The sequence below is a fragment of the Anser brachyrhynchus genome (assembly GCF_964034855.1).
Source record: "Anser brachyrhynchus genome assembly, chromosome: 16".
In the NCBI taxonomy this organism is placed as follows: Eukaryota; Metazoa; Chordata; class Aves; order Anseriformes; family Anatidae; genus Anser; species Anser brachyrhynchus.
In genome coordinates this window covers 7,395,029-7,412,874 of record NC_137734.1, presented here as the reverse complement: position 1 = coordinate 7,412,874, position 17,846 = coordinate 7,395,029, and the positions used below count along the sequence as shown (strand labels likewise).

The following is a 17,846-nucleotide window of genomic DNA, read 5'->3' as shown; positions in this document are numbered from 1 at the left end:
GGAAATTTTGACATGATCCCTAAACTCAACATGGAGGAGAAAAAAAAGGCCCTTCTTATTTACCTCCTAGGGAAAGTGTTGCCCTTATGCCACATATAATAGCAAATTGCTTTTTTTATGGCATGCATAACCTAGATGGGAAAAAATATGGCGCTTGAGGGAAGGAGGGAAAAAGTAAATGAAGTTCCAGGAATGTCATTCTGAAGTAATGAGGCATGGACAGAAAATATACCCCTCACATCATCGGATTGAGATGGCAGTCGAAATAGCTTCATTGAAGTGTCAGCACTCATCCATCAATCAATCATCCACAAGGAAAAATAGCGACAGTACAACGGGGCGGCTTTTATGGGATTTACTCATGGGCATAGGGAATAGCAGCTCAAATGTAGTTCTGACATGAAAAGCAAGGTGCTGATATTATTTTTTATGATGGGAGGATCATAAAGTGAATTGAGAACAGTGAGGTCTGTCTTTGCTTAACCTATTCAACTGGAAATGAACGGAGCTCAACTGGAAACGAGCAGAGCCTTCAGATGGGTTAAGATTGAAGCCTGCACCATGCTGAGCGCCGTCCATTGACAACAAAATTCTATTAAAGCAAAATCAATGCATTAGCATCAAGCTCCTCAGACGCTGTTAAATTGCACGGCCCAGTTCGGAGTTATTAAGTGAAGTTACACAAGGTGAGGGCCTGCAGCACAGGCCCAAAGGCAGCACCATTACAAAATGCCTCCCGGGAGAAACCGTGAGCCATTCTCCATCCCTTCTCCTTTCCCAAGCTTTTATACACTCCAGAAAAAACAACAACAACAAAAAAAGTTATATCATTCTGGCATCCCCCCCAGCCCATGGCATTTGGAGCTGGGGCTCCTCAGGGTACCTGCTGCTCAGTTCTGGCAGCAGGGAGGCTTTCCTGGTGCCTGTAGCAGGTATGGGGTGTGCTCATGGTGAAGGATGGAAACAGCATCCCACGCTCTGCCCCTAGCCGTGCTGTGCTGGCCCCTGGGGCCCTTGGGGCTGGAAAGCTCCAGGTTTTGTGCAGGGCTGCTCCCCCCGCACAGGGCTGGCCCACCCAGCACCTTGCTTTGCTCAAGAAGCTTTGCTCCAGCACAGGCAAGTGCAGGAACAGATACTTATTTAAAAAAATCCAGCCACAAACCTTTATTACACAGTGATAAACCTTGATTATTTTGCCTGCATCGCTGTCCTCTGGGAACATTTTAGATACACATTTGAATTAAGTGATTCTTTTTTTTTTTTTTTTTTTTTTTTACAATAAGGTATAAAAAAAAAGAAAACGTACGTCTCTCCTCTCTCTTTCTCTGTATGAAACTGGATGAGTTGATAGTTTATCTGTCATATAAATCAGGTAACATAGAAAATCATTGCATCTTTTCTCTGTCGTATCTACTCAATATCTATCGTTCTGACTTTTATTCTTATTGGAGATCATCAAAACATTAATTAAAAGCCTGGTGATCAAACAGCCGAATATTTATGATTCACATCCTTGCTTATTAACAAGTGGCATATTGATACACCACATATCCAAGCTGTTTATGCTCCTGCACTGCAATAAAGCAGTAAGAATTGTTACCCTTATACACTGCTTTGAGAGATTTATTCAGAAACCGGAGCTCCCTTCCTGGTCAAAATAAGCCATATCACCTTAAAAATATGTATTTTATTTTAAAAGGAAGAGAAAAAATTAGCATCTCTTTGGAGCCCAATATATAAGAATTTCAGTATATCAGTCTCAGGTGTTTTTTCCAGGCCTTTATTATTTCAGCTGAGAGGGAGAAGGACACTTAACTTTAAAAATGGCTGTCATTAGTGCAATAATAATTGTTGGTTTAAAAAAAAAAAAAAATCTTTGAGAATCTGCTAACAAACCTACCCAGTAATTACTTGTCAATGCAACTTCATCATGATTTTTATTACCTACTTGTAAAAGTATTTACAAGTCTGACCTTCCGAGCTTTTTTTAGAGATCAGGGAGGATATAACAAGTCATTTTAAAAATCAATAATTATATATTAACACGATAGGGGTTGAGGCCTTCCAAGCCAGCTTTACAGGCTATTGTATCAACTCACACACATCCACAGGGCAATGATTGCTTTCCTAATTTTTGGTCTTTTTTCCTTCCTTAATCATATTTTGATAAAGTGCCCTATTTATTGGCCAATACCAAGCCCTTTATGCCCTGGGGCAGTTCCTCAAGCAGAGGGGACGGTGGCAGTGGGGACCGAGGGCTGCAGGCCCGGTTGGGCATTGCACAGGGAGCAAAGCTTGCTCTGTGCCAGGCAGGGCTGAGCCCAGCAGAAACGCAAAAGGAACCAGGTTTGGGCCTGGGGCAGCCTCTGGCAAGCACTGCCCACAGGGGGTTTGCTTTCCGGGGAACTGCTCCCTGCTAATTACTGACGGCGTGATCCTGCCTGCTGCAGCGGCCTCCCGTGAGGGCACGTGTGGGTAAACGCATGGCAAAGGACAGCAAAAATAATTCACTGTGGATGTTTCCTCCCAGCTCCGCCAGGCTCTGCATGGTGGCTGGGGCCAGGCTGGGCAGAGGTTGTGTCCCCATGCCCACCCCTGTCCCTGTCCCCATCCCTGTCCCTGTCCCCTCTCCTCCCGCACTGTAACTCTCCTGCTGGTCACAGTGCTCCTGCTAGGTGGAGGCGTCTCTGTCACACAGGGCTTTTGTCTTCTCAAACAGGTATACGACGCAATTTATATTTAAAATTCTCTCTATAAAGACAGTATTGATCACAGATTCCCAATCAATACATTGCAATTACAACAGGCTTTAAAGGCCATCTGTCCCCAAGCAAGAGAACTGATATAACCACCTCTATCTATTTTGAAAAAGTGCTACTGGTATGTGCCCACCTCCCTGCACAAGCTGACGTATCGTTTTTGCTCCCAGAAGCTGTGTTTGGGAGCTGCACAGCGCTGTAATTCCTCTTTGCTGGCCCCCCACAGGGAGACCAGAGACCGGCTTCTCTTTGGGTTTCGGAGCCATGACACCCAGCTTCGCTGGCCGCTTCTCCTGCTCCCTCTCACAACTCATCCCGCAGGTTGCCACTTTCTTTTTTCCCCAGATTATCTCCTGTAGAAAATGATCAGCCAAATGTTATCAAATTTCAGTAAAGCAAATAACTTTTCAGGAACACTACCAAAGAGTTTGAGGTGGCCACTGGCAGGCGCAAAGTGAGTCTTTTTTAATGTATGACGCGCTGGACCACAAAGACAGCAGTGTTTTGAGACTTATAATTAAGGAATAAAATGGCACACATCTAGAGGTAGATTTCAATTCACATTTCATCAAATTGGGAAACTACTTCATCAGCAGCTGACGTCAGTGTAAGTCCTGTTGATGGCACCGCATGAGCCGCTAAGGACACATTCCAGAAAGAAATGCTGCCTGGATTTCCCTTTTTCTTCTTTTCTTAATTAATTACTGCAGTAATTATTTTACACAAGCGTGCAGAATTTAGGATTTTGTTCTCCAGCTCTCTTCAAAAGGAAAACGAGAGAATACAGAAATAAGGAGTGCTTTCCGGTGATAACAGGAGCCTGCAGACAGACCTTGGCACATGGCTGTGTGCCAGGCGCAAAGGCCAGATTCTGAATTCGCCTACTCCGGTGTAAATCCGGAGTAACTTCCTTGAATTCGGTTTATTTACGCAGATCTAAACACAGCCCTCACTGTCCTAACCTTGGATTCCTAGCATGTTTAGATGGTTTTGAAAACAACTTCAGCAAACAGTCCCGAGCTTCGTGCAGATTAAATCGGAGGCACAGTCTGCACTTCAGAAGTTTTATAGTTGTGTCAGGGAAGTGATTGCAAAACTTTGTTATTGATGTGACTCGGCTGGTAGAAGTCCTAATGTAAAAACAGTTGTATCGCTATAAAGCACTTTATACTGGTACAGCTTATTTTGCTTTGCTGGACCACTTTTATACCAGTACAAGCACTTTCATCCCGGTGTACTTCAGCCTACACCAGTGGCCATTTGTTGTTTTAACTATGCCGGCAAAAATGTTACAAGTAGACAAAGTTTATGACACTGCTGTTCCTTGTGCTCAAGTGTCTGTACAATATTTTCTTTGAGAGCATTTTAAAAAGTAAAACAGCTGTACCACTGGATTTAGCTGCAGCGTAATAAACCTCCAGTTCATCTTCACTCTCAGCTCATGAAATGTCTTCAGGCCTTTGTAAAAAGCCCTGTTCGAGACACCAGATTAAATACTAATCCTAGCAGGTCATGCATCTCTACTTGAGTTCATACCATTGAGCTCTGCAAACTTCTTTTTTTCACTTTTTTTTTGCTTTAAGTAAAGACAACAAATTGTTTCCTTAGTCTTCTTAGATGAAATAGCAGAAAAAAAAGATCACCATTTGAAAACGAAAATGAAAATAAAATCAAAATGCAGCTGCGTTATAATGCAACGATGGCATGCTCTTGAAACCCACATCCACACGTGGGCCCCAGGGGAAGGGGGGGGGGGGGGGTGCAGCCCTCAAACATCCATGCAATTATGCAATTGTCTCAGGTGTGACAGATTTGTATGGGCAATGTTTCCACTTACCCACTGGGCCACGTACCAGTCAAAAATTACATGTCTGCATATATCCAGGCAGAAGTGCAGCTACAGACCTGCCCCCTGCACACACACATATGTACCTGTGCACACAGCGGCACCCTACACCACTACGTGTGCACGTGTGTCTACAACAGGCATCGATTCCGCGGCTGGCGTAGCAGCTGGGCACTTGGCACCGAGAGAACAGCAGCTCTCTTCAGGACGTACAATGCCGTGTTTTGGCTTTACAATGCAGCAAATGCTGGAATGTGCAATACAGGTTGCAAAAGCTGACAAGCTAAACAGTTCTTATTTGGCTCAGGGTACTTAACTGTCATATGTCTCTGGTACAATATGCCCTTTTGTCTAGTGCTCAGGCACCACTTATTAATCCTTTCCTTTGTTGTTGTTCTTTTTTTTTTTTTTCTTTTATTTCTCCTTCTGTGCATTTGTTTTGGTTTTTATTATCTTGAATATGTCAGCATGAATCATAAGAGATCCATCCCCACTTTAAATAGAGCATAGTTGGCCATTATAGTAAATCTGACAGTTTTGCCCTGCCCCGATGCTTGTGGTATGTGGTAAGTTTGTTACTGGCAGCATCTCCAGGTTACTTACGTGACCCGTGGTGTTAGTTCTAGACTTTCGTTTCATAAAATAAAATATAATAAAATCAATCAAAAACTCATTTCTCTTTAAAAATGTATATATTACAAACAGCAAAAAGGAAAGATTAAACACATTTTTTTTATATATTAACAACACAAATGGGACTCCTTTCAAAGAGGACTCACGGTGACTTTATCTGTAGAATGTTTCAGTGCTTATGCACTCATTTTGTAACAAGTGCATGCTGTATAGACTATATTGCCTGTATACTTAGATGGCGGGGGGGCCAAGCTGCTTTCCGTTGTGCACTGCAGCTTGTTTGGATGAAAAGTTACGCCTTTGATGCATTTTTATACTGTACATATTTGTATATATTAACTATATTGCCATGTTACGAACACAGATTTTGTTATATTTGCTTGTTTCTGTTTCCTACAAAAATTGGTCCATGACGGGGGATTTTTTTTTTTTTTTGTATAGAAAATATGCTTGTAATTTTTGTTTGTTTGTTTCCTTGGTCATCATCTTTTAATGGTTCATAAAGGAATTAGGGATGAGTTTTTGGAGGAACTGTGAGAAGCAAGTCTGTGTTTGCATGAGACCTGCCCAATTGCTGGCTATAATGGGGGGCGGGGGGAAGAGGGGAAATCTGAGTCAAGTTTTGCTTTTAAAGCATGCTTAGTCCCATGGGAAAACTCATACATGTACAATTATTCTCTTTGTATTTTATCTAATAGTGCCTGAATTTTTTTTTAATGTCTTCTTGGAGGAACAATTCATAATTGTCAAAATTTGAAACATTAGCTTAATTTTGTTTTCATGACCTCTCATTTCTCCTCCTTATTTATTTTGTTGCTGTTTATAATGGGCCCCAAGGCCATTTCTGACATTGCAGTGTTCTTCTTCCACATTAAGGATGTTTTTAAAATTACTAAGATTATTGAGCCAACAGGCTGTTTTAATCAAAACCATGTTTCACTTGGTTTTGATGATTATGAATGGTCCTTACAATGGAAAAAGCCCTTTCTTCTGGGAGGATTGTACCACCTAGTGGCCCAATAGATCCATCACAGATCTGCATCTTCCCAGTATTTGCTGTCTTGCTCAAAGCCTAGCTGGCAATTTTGCTTCAAATTATTTGCTTATTACAACTAACTTAAACTAAACAAATTGAAAATGTTAATGGTATTTTTTTCTTTGGTTGATTGCTAAATAAATTCGTATAATTTATACTAGAAGAGATTACTGCTTTTATTGTTTTGGGTTTCCCCAAACCAATTATTAACAATCAGGACTATGTATCTCATTAAATTTAAATCAGGTCAAACCTATTTATCTAAGGCCTTTTCTGATTTACAGGAAGACGCCTGTATTCCAGTGCATTTAAGATGTATTTCTGTGTATGATTTTGCAGCATAGAAATCTATCAACAGTGATTTTTTGTTCTTTATTTTTATCATTGCAAATACATTGTAAAAAAAAAAAAAATCCCTCAACTTTACCACAAAAAAAAACATTACTTTTTATGCCCAGGGATTTTTTTTAATAAAATCACTGCAGTTTTAGAACTGTAATTAAAGCCCTGAATAATAGATCACACATCTTTATCTGTTGTATTTAAAAGGAAAAAAAATAGCCCAAACTGTTCACATAATCCTGAATGCCTCATTTCCATAAAAAAGGTTTCTATACATATATTATTTACATTTTTAAACATGGTAATTCTTTCCTTTGTGGCATAAAATGTCTCTTTTCCACTGCAGCTATTGGAAAGCGACTGCTCACATCTGAAATGTTATCGTAATTTGCATCAGGAAACCCAACTGCAGACATTAAGGACTTGGGTGTGTTCAATTATGATTTTGCTGGAGGCTGTCCCTCATTTTAATGCTGCACTCATTGAACTACCTTTCTGAAATCTAGCTGATATGGTTCACCATAGACATGCTTCACAACATCATTAGCTTTGCAAATGGCTTCATTTCAGTCAATGCAGACTTCAGTTTTGGCCAATTGTAAAATGGAAATTTGAAAAGGAAAAAAAAAAAAAACAGATGCACTTAAAACATGAAAAGAATTATTTATATGATAAAAAATATATTTAGATTTTCAAAGCACAAAACTGAACAGAAGTGCTCTTTTTATGCTTTCTGAAGATGTTACTGTTAAAAGTCTTTCTACATCAGGCTTAATAAATCTGTAATGACATTTGATGGATTGATTTTTGTGTGGGTTTTTCTTTTCTTTCTTTCCTTTTTCCACCCTTTCTTTCTCTACAGAGAAAGAAAAAGACTGACCTGGAGAGACTGTGGGAGTAAAAACCACAGGAATGTGCCTGTTTCAGTAAAACTCACGAATGATTTCTAGCAGCCTCCCTTCCCTTAAATAATAATCATTAAAAAAAAAAAAAAAGAAAAGAAGAAAAAAGAAAAAAGAAAAATCTAACAACACCACCCTGCGTTCGTTTCTACACATCCTTTTCGCTCCCTCATCTGGCTCCTCTGACCACTCCATGCCTGGGTTATTTATGATGTAATCTACAGCGAGGCATTGGGCTGCTGTCACACAAATTCAAGGCTCGCTAGCCATAAACCAGGCATGATTGAGATACCAAATACCCTTCTCTCAAGTGCTCCACCTCAGACGGATGGCTCTGTTTAACACTTAGTTTCCCTAAGTACTCCCTCGCTCCCCGTAACGCTCCCTCCGAACCGGGCGATGCCTCACGCGCCGAGTTCAGGAGCTGGCGCTGCTGCCGCACCACCATCAGCTGTTATTTACTGCAGATGAGGCAAAGCCAGCCGTGGTAGAGATTCCCAAGCCTTGTACTCATTAAATTTTGATGGGTACAGGATCACCTGTTAGCCGTGTTTAATTGCCACCTCTCCTCCTCGGGGTGATAAAAGAGGAGACGAGCGTAGCACCCACCTGGAGCCACCCTGCCAGCTGTGTGGTGGCAGCAACGCCACCCCTGGGCGCTGCTAGCTGTCCCCAAGCCATCCCAAAACCAACCCCAAGCCATCCCCCAACCATCCCCAAGCCAAGCCCTGCTCAGGGGCTGGCCCAGTCCAGCGTGGCAGGCAGGAGCCAGCAGGCACCGTCATCCCTCCCTTCTTCCTCAGCCGTCCCCACCGCCCAAAGCCAACCCACCTCCACCCGCCACCCTCTCACCTGCAGCCCAAAGGGACCATCCCGCACCCAGGGGCCGGGGGGTAAGAGCCACCCTTCCTCTTCTACACGCCGGGTAGTTTGTTAGCGAACACACTTAAGAGTCAGTGCCTTGGATCCTGCAATACAGACCTTTTTTTAAGTGATTTTTTTTTTTTTTAAGGAATATATTGCACACATTTCAAGAAACCCCTCTAGGGTAAAATAAAAAATATATATAGATGGCTAAAATAACAAATGAATCATAAAACTTAGAGATGGAAAAGGACTATTAGATCATCCAATTTATCTTGCTGTCTGCCAATACAGGTTTGTTCCCTGCAGACCGCTCCCCAGGGCTTTGTCTCGCCTTTCTGACTTAACTCCAGCACGCAGGGTCCTCTGCCACTTTCCTGGGAAGAATAGTTAATGGTTTAGGTATGTCCTATAGGTACGGGGCCAAATCCTGGCCTGAGGGGAGTCTCACCTGCAAGGCTCACAGGCATCGACCCCGAATACTTGAATGGCTCCAGGAAGCAGCAACGCGCTCGCTGCTTGGAGCCGGGCCCACCTCCTGCCCTCGCACACACGTGCCGGAGCTCGCTGCCCCGCGAGGCCGTGGGGCTGGGCCCGTGGCTGTGTCCGGCCCTTCCTCGAGGCCTGGGCCGGGCCCGCTGGGCAGGATTGGGCCTGGGCAGGACCAAGGGCTCAAGGGCTTACACAGGCTGCAGCGTTCCCGTGTCGATGGAGACAGCCAAAGCAGCTGTAGGCAGCTCTGGGAGGCTCAGGAGACCGCTCTGATTTATTCCAAGGGTTTGAACTTGCATCTTTTTTGCCCGTTTTTTTCCTTTTTTTTTTTTTTTTTTTGTTGTTGTTGTTAATTATTGGTGATGCACTTCAAATGGATAAACAAACAAACAAACAACTAAAAGCAACCCTTCAGCTTCTCATATGGATGTTTTGGCTACAGGGCAACTTTGAAAGCTGGTTCAATTGTTGGTTTTGCTTTCATTCTTGCTGCTCCTTAAAACTGTCTCGATTTAATAAAAGTTAAATGTTTTCATAGGAAAATCAGGCTGGGTGGTTTGTGATTCTTTTATGTACAACACGTATATTACATTATTCAACAATCCAGGAATAAATTTAATTCCATCTACCTCTGCCGAATGCTTTACAATTTAAATAGCTGCTCTGCCCGTGAGGGCTGGGCACCGAGGGGAGGCTGGTTACTTTCACGGGGCACCGGGGTCACGGCACGAAGGATTTGGGGTGGGACCTCGCCGAGCCCGTGGGGCCGGGATTCTGCGAGGCACCCTCCGGAGCGCTGCGGAGCTCTCAGGTCAGTAAAGGACTGCACAGCACAACCAAAGGGCCAGCCCGCGGTCCCAGCGGGTAAGTGGCATCCTGCTGGGACAGGGAGCTGGCAGTCGGCACTGGGGCCACGAGAGGGAACCAACAGCATCCATCGGCTGTGAAATTTAGGACGTGTGTGACGACTGAGCAGGGAGCTCTTTCAGTGTCGTCTGCTCATGCACTTGTGCTTATCTGCATCCGGGCTAAGCCCTTCAGTGCCTGCTTCGGTCATCCTGCAAAAGACACCTGAGTCCCTAAAACATTTCTCCGCATCACGTCTGAAGGGCCCCGGTCAGGGGAGAGGAGGCTTCTTGCAGAGATGGTCAGATAAACCTCAATGCTAACAAAAATATTTGGGAAACCAGAACTGGCTACACGCTAAAATATTTACTGCAATGGTACTGTCACTGAAGAGGTATTTACAGCATTTTTAATACCACCTACACAAAAGACATGCTTTTGCTGAGGAAATGGTACTTTTAGGGATGTAACATATTTGGAGAAGCTGTCTAAAGTGTAGCAATGAATGCATCTTTTGAAATATTGGCGAGTTTCTCTCTTACTGTTGGTTTCTACTGTGGTTAAACTGACCAGGGCTGCAACTTAGACATTGGGCATTCCAGGTGCTACTGCAAAATAAGCAAGGAATTCCATAAAGGAAGTAGTGTCCAGACAAACATACCTGAAATATGAAGGTTTTCATGGTGTTTGCCTTTTGTTTTGTTTGGAAATTGATGTTAGTTTTACATCAATACTCAACTTTAATTTATAGCGATGGAAGTGCAGCTATAGTTCCTGTTAACAGAGCTGACTCCATGCCAAAAAGTCCCTTTTGGTGGTAGACTATCACTGATCTTTATTTTTAAAGTGTTCACAAGTAAATTTACTGAATCTGGCTTTTTGAGCGTGCAGTTCAGTGACGTGGTGTAATCCAGGCATCATTAACATGTCCCAAGACTGAGCTTCATAATTGCAGTGCCAAAAATCACTGGCAATAAAACCACATTTATTTGTAACAGGACATTCAAGCGTTTCCATTTAGTTAACAAGAACTGAACAGCTCTACAAGTGTTCGAGAATTTTGTTGGCTTGTTTCTCTGAAGTAACTAATGAAATATCAATAGCTCTGGATAAACTCATCCCACAATACATTTAGGTTAAATGAAGAAAATGAGAAGCCCCTGAGCTTAGAAAAACAGCAGTGCAGCTAGGTTAGAGAAGGGGGAAATCAGTATGTGTTTCATTGTGTGTTGTTGCTTTTTTTTTTTTGCTTTTTTTTTTAATATAAAAAGACCATCTGTAAACAATTATGCTAATACTTTAAAGATGATCAGCTCTTAGAGTTTTGGAGTCAAACAGGAAAACAGCAAAAATTCTTATCGGGAAAGAAATTTTTCAACCTGAAAACAGATTCTGTCAAAACGTCAAAGTCCCAGATTTAGGTTCCGCTAAAAGAGAATTTTACAAGACCCAATTCGAACAGAAATGTTGAGTTCAATTACCTTTTAACTTCAAGTAACAGTTGCAGAGGGAGGGAGAGAAGAAATACAAGCCTAAACGCAACAATGAAGGTAAATCAAAAAGAAACAGAAATTAAGAAGTGCCAAACCTCATCTTAGTCCACCTTGGTGGAATGCCCAGAGCAAAGACACAGGGTTAATATTGAGAAGTGCGCTGTGACGATGCTCCGGCTAAATCGTGATTTGCAGTAAAGTTTACCAAAAAAAAAAAATGAGCCTGGAAAATGTGTTATCTAGACAATAAAGATAACTGAAGTGCAGAGCCATTTCTCCTTGTTCAACAGAACTGCAAACTGCAAACAGATGTACAAAATAACTTAGTCTGCTGGCTGAAAAGCTTGGCACTTTCCAGAGGTTTTGGTGAGCAGTTGTGGAAAGAAAATAGGAGGAAAAAATGCAACATCGGTGAAAATGTAATTCTGAATTAATTCTAATTTCATTCAGTTGTTCTGACCTTTTATTTTTCTGAAAAAAAAAATAAATTAAGCTCAGTTTTGACACTGGCTTTACTAAAAATTACTTTATTTAGCAATGCTTTTAATTAGCTTTTTGAGACTATATATATATACACATATATATTAAAATTTCAGGTGAATTCTAAACTGAAGTGACATATTTCATGACAAAATGAAACTGTTTTTTTACAATTTGAAGCAAAGATGCATTTTTTACTTTAAATCAAAACTCTTTCCTGATTTCCCAGAACTATCAGAAAACCAAAGAGTCTGTTGCTCTCCCAGCTCACACAGGTAATGCGGGCTCCTCCTGTTCACTACGTCCCACTTGTTCCTGTACCTACACCGAAGGTGGGGGAGATGAAATCACAGAGAGGCTCTTTGCAGGTGATTGTTCAATGGACGAAAAATCTGTAATTGCATTAGGTCATGACATTCATAGAGGATGAATGAAAACATTTCGTATGTGCAAAATTAATTTTAAATGCCACAGTATTGCACAATTATTAGCCCAGATTTGCTCATGAAAAGTTGTGTATTAGAGATTCAGACAAATAGTTCTCATAGTGATGTGTAACACATCATAAAATACATCATTTAATTAATCATAAAACCAAATATAGGGGTAGCTAGCAGCTAAACTGCACACCAAATCTGCTCTGTAGCAACACATTTTGGTAAATATTGACAGGGTGAGAAGACAAAATCAGAGACAACATTTATATGTCTACTGATTTCCTTGGGTTCTTCTCAATTGTCGGTGAAGTTTTCTGGTTATCCTACAATTTCTGCTACACAAATTATTTAAATAGGTCAACGCCTTTTTGCACGTATGGTGTGTTTGGAGGCAGCTCTACTTGTTTTATTTGTATCTACTTTTATGCACTTGCTAATTAATTTAGGAATCTGAAGTCAACTTGGCCTTAGATGCAGAGCCCTCCCCGTAGGCTAGCTGCTGGCTGGTGCCCGAGCTCTCCTGGTTAGCTGCTCCCGGCGCTCCTCTTTGCCAACACTGCCATCTAATGCTCAAACGCTCGCTAAGCTCTCCCGAAGAGCCCGATTCCCTTTCACGCATTACCTTCTCTCTTGGTTAAAATGCTGCTGAAAGCCATCGCATTGTCACTCTAGAGAGACAGGGAGAGAAACCCACAATGCACTCCCTGAGAGAAGAGCAAGGAGTTAACTCCTTTCCATGGACCCCTAATGATACATCAAAGAGCTGGAGATCGTCAAGAGTGAAGCAATGGGAAGAATATCCCCCTCTGCCAACACACAGAAGCCAAGACCATGGTATATCTTAGTCAAAACCTGCTCCATGGAGCAAAGCCTCACCCTTCACATGCCCATCCATGCTGAGGAAGGCCCAGCCTTTTGCTGGGCAGACAGCACCACGTGGACCCTTGCTTTGCCGCTTTCAACCCTGTTGTGAGAACTTCTGGAGGCTGCAGAGCCCTGCTAAGCCAGGAGGGTGATAGCCATGGTATTGCACTGAGGGACCTACAGATAACCTCAGTGGAAACAGAGGGAGGAAATCTCAAGGAGCAGTGCTATCTAAATCCAGGGTTTCCAAAGTCCACGCCTCATTATTCTGCAGAAGAATCCAGCTTGGTCCAGACCTAAGCACGTTACTTTGCTTTCATATTTACATATACAGAAGGAGTATAGAGCTGCTGTATCTGCCCAAAGCAGATACAGCTCATCTCATCTCAAGTAGATACAGAAATAAAATTAAGAACGGTTGATCTGAGAAGATACTACACCCTTACATTTAACTCTTGAAAGAAAGCGATGCTGTACTTTCAAGTCTGGTCAAACCAAAGACCAGTGTGTCAGTTTAAGCAGTGATAACTTTAAAAAAAAAAACAAAACCTTGTGTTTTAGTGCCATGCTCAGCCCAGCAGACAGCCCACTCTGGAGTTACGCACTAACAGCTCCTGTTAACCACTGAGTTTTGCAGTGTTTTACACGTGACCCAGTCCTGGACTTGGATTACCTATTGGTAATGAACTCCAGACTAAATAAAAATTGCATTTCACATAACAGACCCTTGTCACAGATAACAGTGCAAGTCGAAATGGGCACTCTTGTAATTAGCATGTAGTTACTCAATCTGTATAATTACACATGGTAATCATGCTGTTGCATGTTTGGAAATGCTAGATCTCATTTTCTCTACTAATCCTAAATCACATGAACATCTTCTGTAGGAACTACTACTTTAGATGTTATGAATTAATATTAAGATGAAATTGAATTAAATGTACTGATTTTAATGTCATGAATGCACTCATAACTATTTTTTCCCCTGAGAACCATCTGCAATTTAGAGACTTGCTAATCCTAATTAAATGCACTTTTCTTAAGTGTGTGCAAATGAACAGAGAAATCTGCTCAGTAATGCACTTTCATATTTTCCTCTTTTACTAAAAAGGGGAACAAGAAACTGTTTGGTGATTTAACACTAGAACTTCCTAGTATGAGAAAATTAATGCTGCTGCTTCGTAGTTGCAAGACATGGTCACCTGAATGTGCCTTAAGTGTAACTCATTAAAAGTATGGAAGGTGCCTCAAACATTTATATTTAATCATCCAAGTGATCTGAACAGTTATTGCTGTAGAGAAACGCTTTAGTTATACATTCCAGCATTTTAGATAGCGCTTTCAAATCCTCTAGTAACACCCTGCTCGGAAGAAACAAACGGCACTCATCAGGTTATTGGGCAAGCCAGTTACCACAGGGCTTCGCTGGCACCAGGATAGGAATGACAGCAGACCACCCAGTCAGGAGCATATTGCACTAACCCCTCAACTAGAACAGCTTTAATCAGCACCAGCACTGAAGACACACCCCAAATTCATTCACTGGTTCTTTTTTTTTTTTATGCTGTGCCCCCCCCCCCCCCCCGAAAAGGCTATCCCCCAAACGATAGCCATGGTTAACAGTAAAGATGACTTGCAAAGCTCACATCTGTCTTATACTCCCCTCTACCACACTGCTATTCAGCACTGCACAGGAATTTAGCAGCAGCAATGTTACCCCAAGCCTAGATGAATATCTTCAGCAGCAAGACTCCAAGACCCCTCATGTGTACACCACAGGCACTGTAGGGACTCACTAGTCCCAAAGCAAGTGACAGACCTACATATATCTACATATCACATCATTTTGTTAGGCTCCCACTTTGAAGTTTCTGTTCTCCCCACCAGCACTGCCTTTTCTTTAGTCAAATCAGCCTAGCCTACCTCCACAAGCCTTAATCACAGCCACCAGTGCCAGCCTAACACAAGAATCAAAAGCTTAATCTGGGATGCCACGGAGGCACTGGTCACCCCTACGTGCCCTTAAATGAAGTTAATTTATAATGGGGATCTCATCTGAGGGGTTCTCTTCTCTTGAGAATGAGTTGCCTTTGACAAGTCTTTTCCAACTGTCTTCCCCAAACACCTAATCTGGTTTTCAGAGACTGTCAAAGGCAATGCTGGTTAGTCAAGCTCCAAGAACACATCAGATCTAGATTCTTTTATTTTTTTTTTTTTTCCCAGAAGGCTTAAGCCCTTACAAATTCTGAATCTTCAAAAATAAATTAAAAAAAAAAATCCATGCCCTTACATTGTGGTAACAAGAATGGGTATGTATACAAGAACTCTGTTTTTCTTAAAGGAAGATAACTGAAGAGGAAGAAACAAAAGGTTTCTTCTCTAGAGTTGTCCTCTAAGCCTCAGCCAGATTTTCTGGGAAGTGACTCAGTATTTTCATGAGAGCAACTGAACAGGACATGAATTTGGGTTTGGTTATTGGCAGGTCCTCCTTCTTCCCCTCCCTCAGAGGTCTGAGTATGATGAAAGGTCAAGAGAATATGAAATTCCATCCAACTAATTTTAATCTTTAAAAACAAGACACAGAAACCAGTTTTGCAAAACACCAGGTCTATATTTACATCCACATGTAATAATATACTCAACTAAAGTGAAATACATCATAAATTAAATGAGTAATGTGTGCCTACTGCTTGACAACTTCTGGTTTCAACAATTAAAATAAAACAAAATGGAATGAAATAAATACATAAACAAAAAGAAAAAAATCAACAATTTGTACCTCTATATATGCACTGTTATCTCCAAAGAAACATACAAAACCAGTAGTATCCCAATAGTTAATACTGATGGGCAAAGTGTATTCTGAAGTACAGGGCTGGGCTGCCACGAAATAGAGTCTTCATGTCCATTTTTCCGTTCAACCCCCAAGATATCTACTAAAAAGCCTTGAGGGAAACTGTACCGGCATGAAGGAAGATTAAAAACACATCTTAGGTCTGTTTGCTTAAACATCTTAATACAGCCCTGTACATGTTTTAATCACAGAACCCCATAAGGTACATAGATGATAGTTACAGCATGCATTCTATAAGACTCATTGAAAGATCACGCAAAAAAATAGATTAACCATTTTCCAAGTGAATCCATCTTCAAAAAATAGGCTATAAAAGTGCAAAACTAGGAAAACAAATCTAGATTATGTACATATGGCTCAGCTTATGAACAGGAAAGAAGGTAAATAGTGTACAATTTCCTGATACACAGCACTTCATTACATCGCCAGTTTACAGAGACATTAAAATTAGGTCCCATATTCAGGAACTAAGACATACAACTGGAACATCTCAAGTTGCATAATGAAAAAACAAGAGTTTCTAGGTTTTGCTAGTTTACATTTGCTGTTTGAGGGAAGAGAGCAAAATGAACAGTGCAAAATTTTTCTTTATTTTTTGTTTTACTAAAATATATGGAAGTCAAAGCCAGGTACAGAAGAAATTAACTCTTAACTACAGGCTTTATGAGAAGCAACTAGGAACGCATGTCAAATACACAGTTCTGCTTTACTGGCTGGAAACTGGCCATCTTCCCTTTAGGAAAAGTTAAACTGCATGTGCATTAGAAAGAACTCTTGTTGTCTTCACAAAAAATATAAAAGGAGATATTCTCCTATTAACAGGTTATTCCTTACTCATTTTAAACACCCAGTAGATGCTAAAAACAGACATCAAGAAGCTTCCAAGCACAGTCAAGCAGGCTACACCATAGCCACATCCCTTTTTGAAGTCTGTAGATCCCATATTCATGTTGCCAGCCTGTTTGTTTGTGACTTGATAGTTTGGACAAAGGTGCAAAGTAGTTTTCCTCTAAATGTAACTGTACGGAGTTTAGTAGAAAACTAAACATCTGAAACATTTAGATTAGTATCGTTTCTCATGCAAGTCCTAGGTATTTTCTGCTGTAAAAGTTTGTACGTTGCTAGAGATGTTCACTTAAGAAACTTCTCTGAAGAACAGCAACCAATGCCAAAAGAGGAATCCAACCGTATTTCAGGAACACCACACTGACAAATTCAAATGTCAAGTATTGCCTCATCCACGCCTCTAAAAACATGCTGAAAACAGCTCCAGGAAAGCAGATCCCTCCAACACATTATGGTCCTAACATATACGAGGCAGATCAGCTTAACATCAGCACCGTTGCTTTGATGTTCACAACATTTAGAAACTGGACAGTTTCAGACAGTTTATTTGGAAGTTGTTTCAAGAAACTAACATAGTTCAACAGAAAAAAAACATTTGAGAAACTTTCACCTTTATGAAAAAGGAGCATTAAGCCAACAGGATTTCAACTTCAGTATTTACAGTTTACCTGAGGTGCAAGGATTATATATTCTTTCAAAGAAACTCTTTTCAGCAGCGCTCAAGTATGTAAAAATATAATTCCTACCTAATATTTGGTCAATTAATTCTAATGAAAAATACTCAAAGTCAATGTCAAGATATACATTCTCCACACACCTTCATAACCCAATTGTTTAGACTACTTTTTATGGCTATTTGGTACAAAATGTTAACAGAACCAATATTATAAAACTGTAGTGTTTTTATATACAGTACAATCACAGCTTAGTTCAGTAGCTTTCACCATTCATTTTCCTCAAGGGATGAACTGCAGATAATTCCATAGAACATGCACTTGTGTCCTTAAGACCTAGAACAAATCAAAAAAATAATGTTGGTGTTGTTTGTGTTTTTGTATAAAACTATAAAATACTGTAACACTTTGTCCAGAAGGATGCATCTTTAAAACAAAAGAGAGTTTAATCTGCACCCTTGCATAAATGTATTTTGAA

General features: G+C 41.0%; 1 protein-coding gene across 4 annotated transcripts in view; it reads right to left on the bottom strand.

Annotated features, from left to right (window-relative positions):
- Positions 1–15,584: 15,584 nt before the first annotated feature.
- Positions 15,585–17,846, bottom strand: part of ZNF217 (zinc finger protein 217) — a 28,026-nt gene continuing 25,764 nt past the window's right edge. For all 4 annotated transcript variants that reach the window (XM_080557797.1, XM_080557798.1, XM_080557800.1 and 1 more), the window contains exon 6: positions 15,585–17,704. The gene's annotated coding sequence lies outside the window, so the exon portion shown is untranslated. The remainder of the gene's footprint in view (positions 17,705–17,846) is intronic.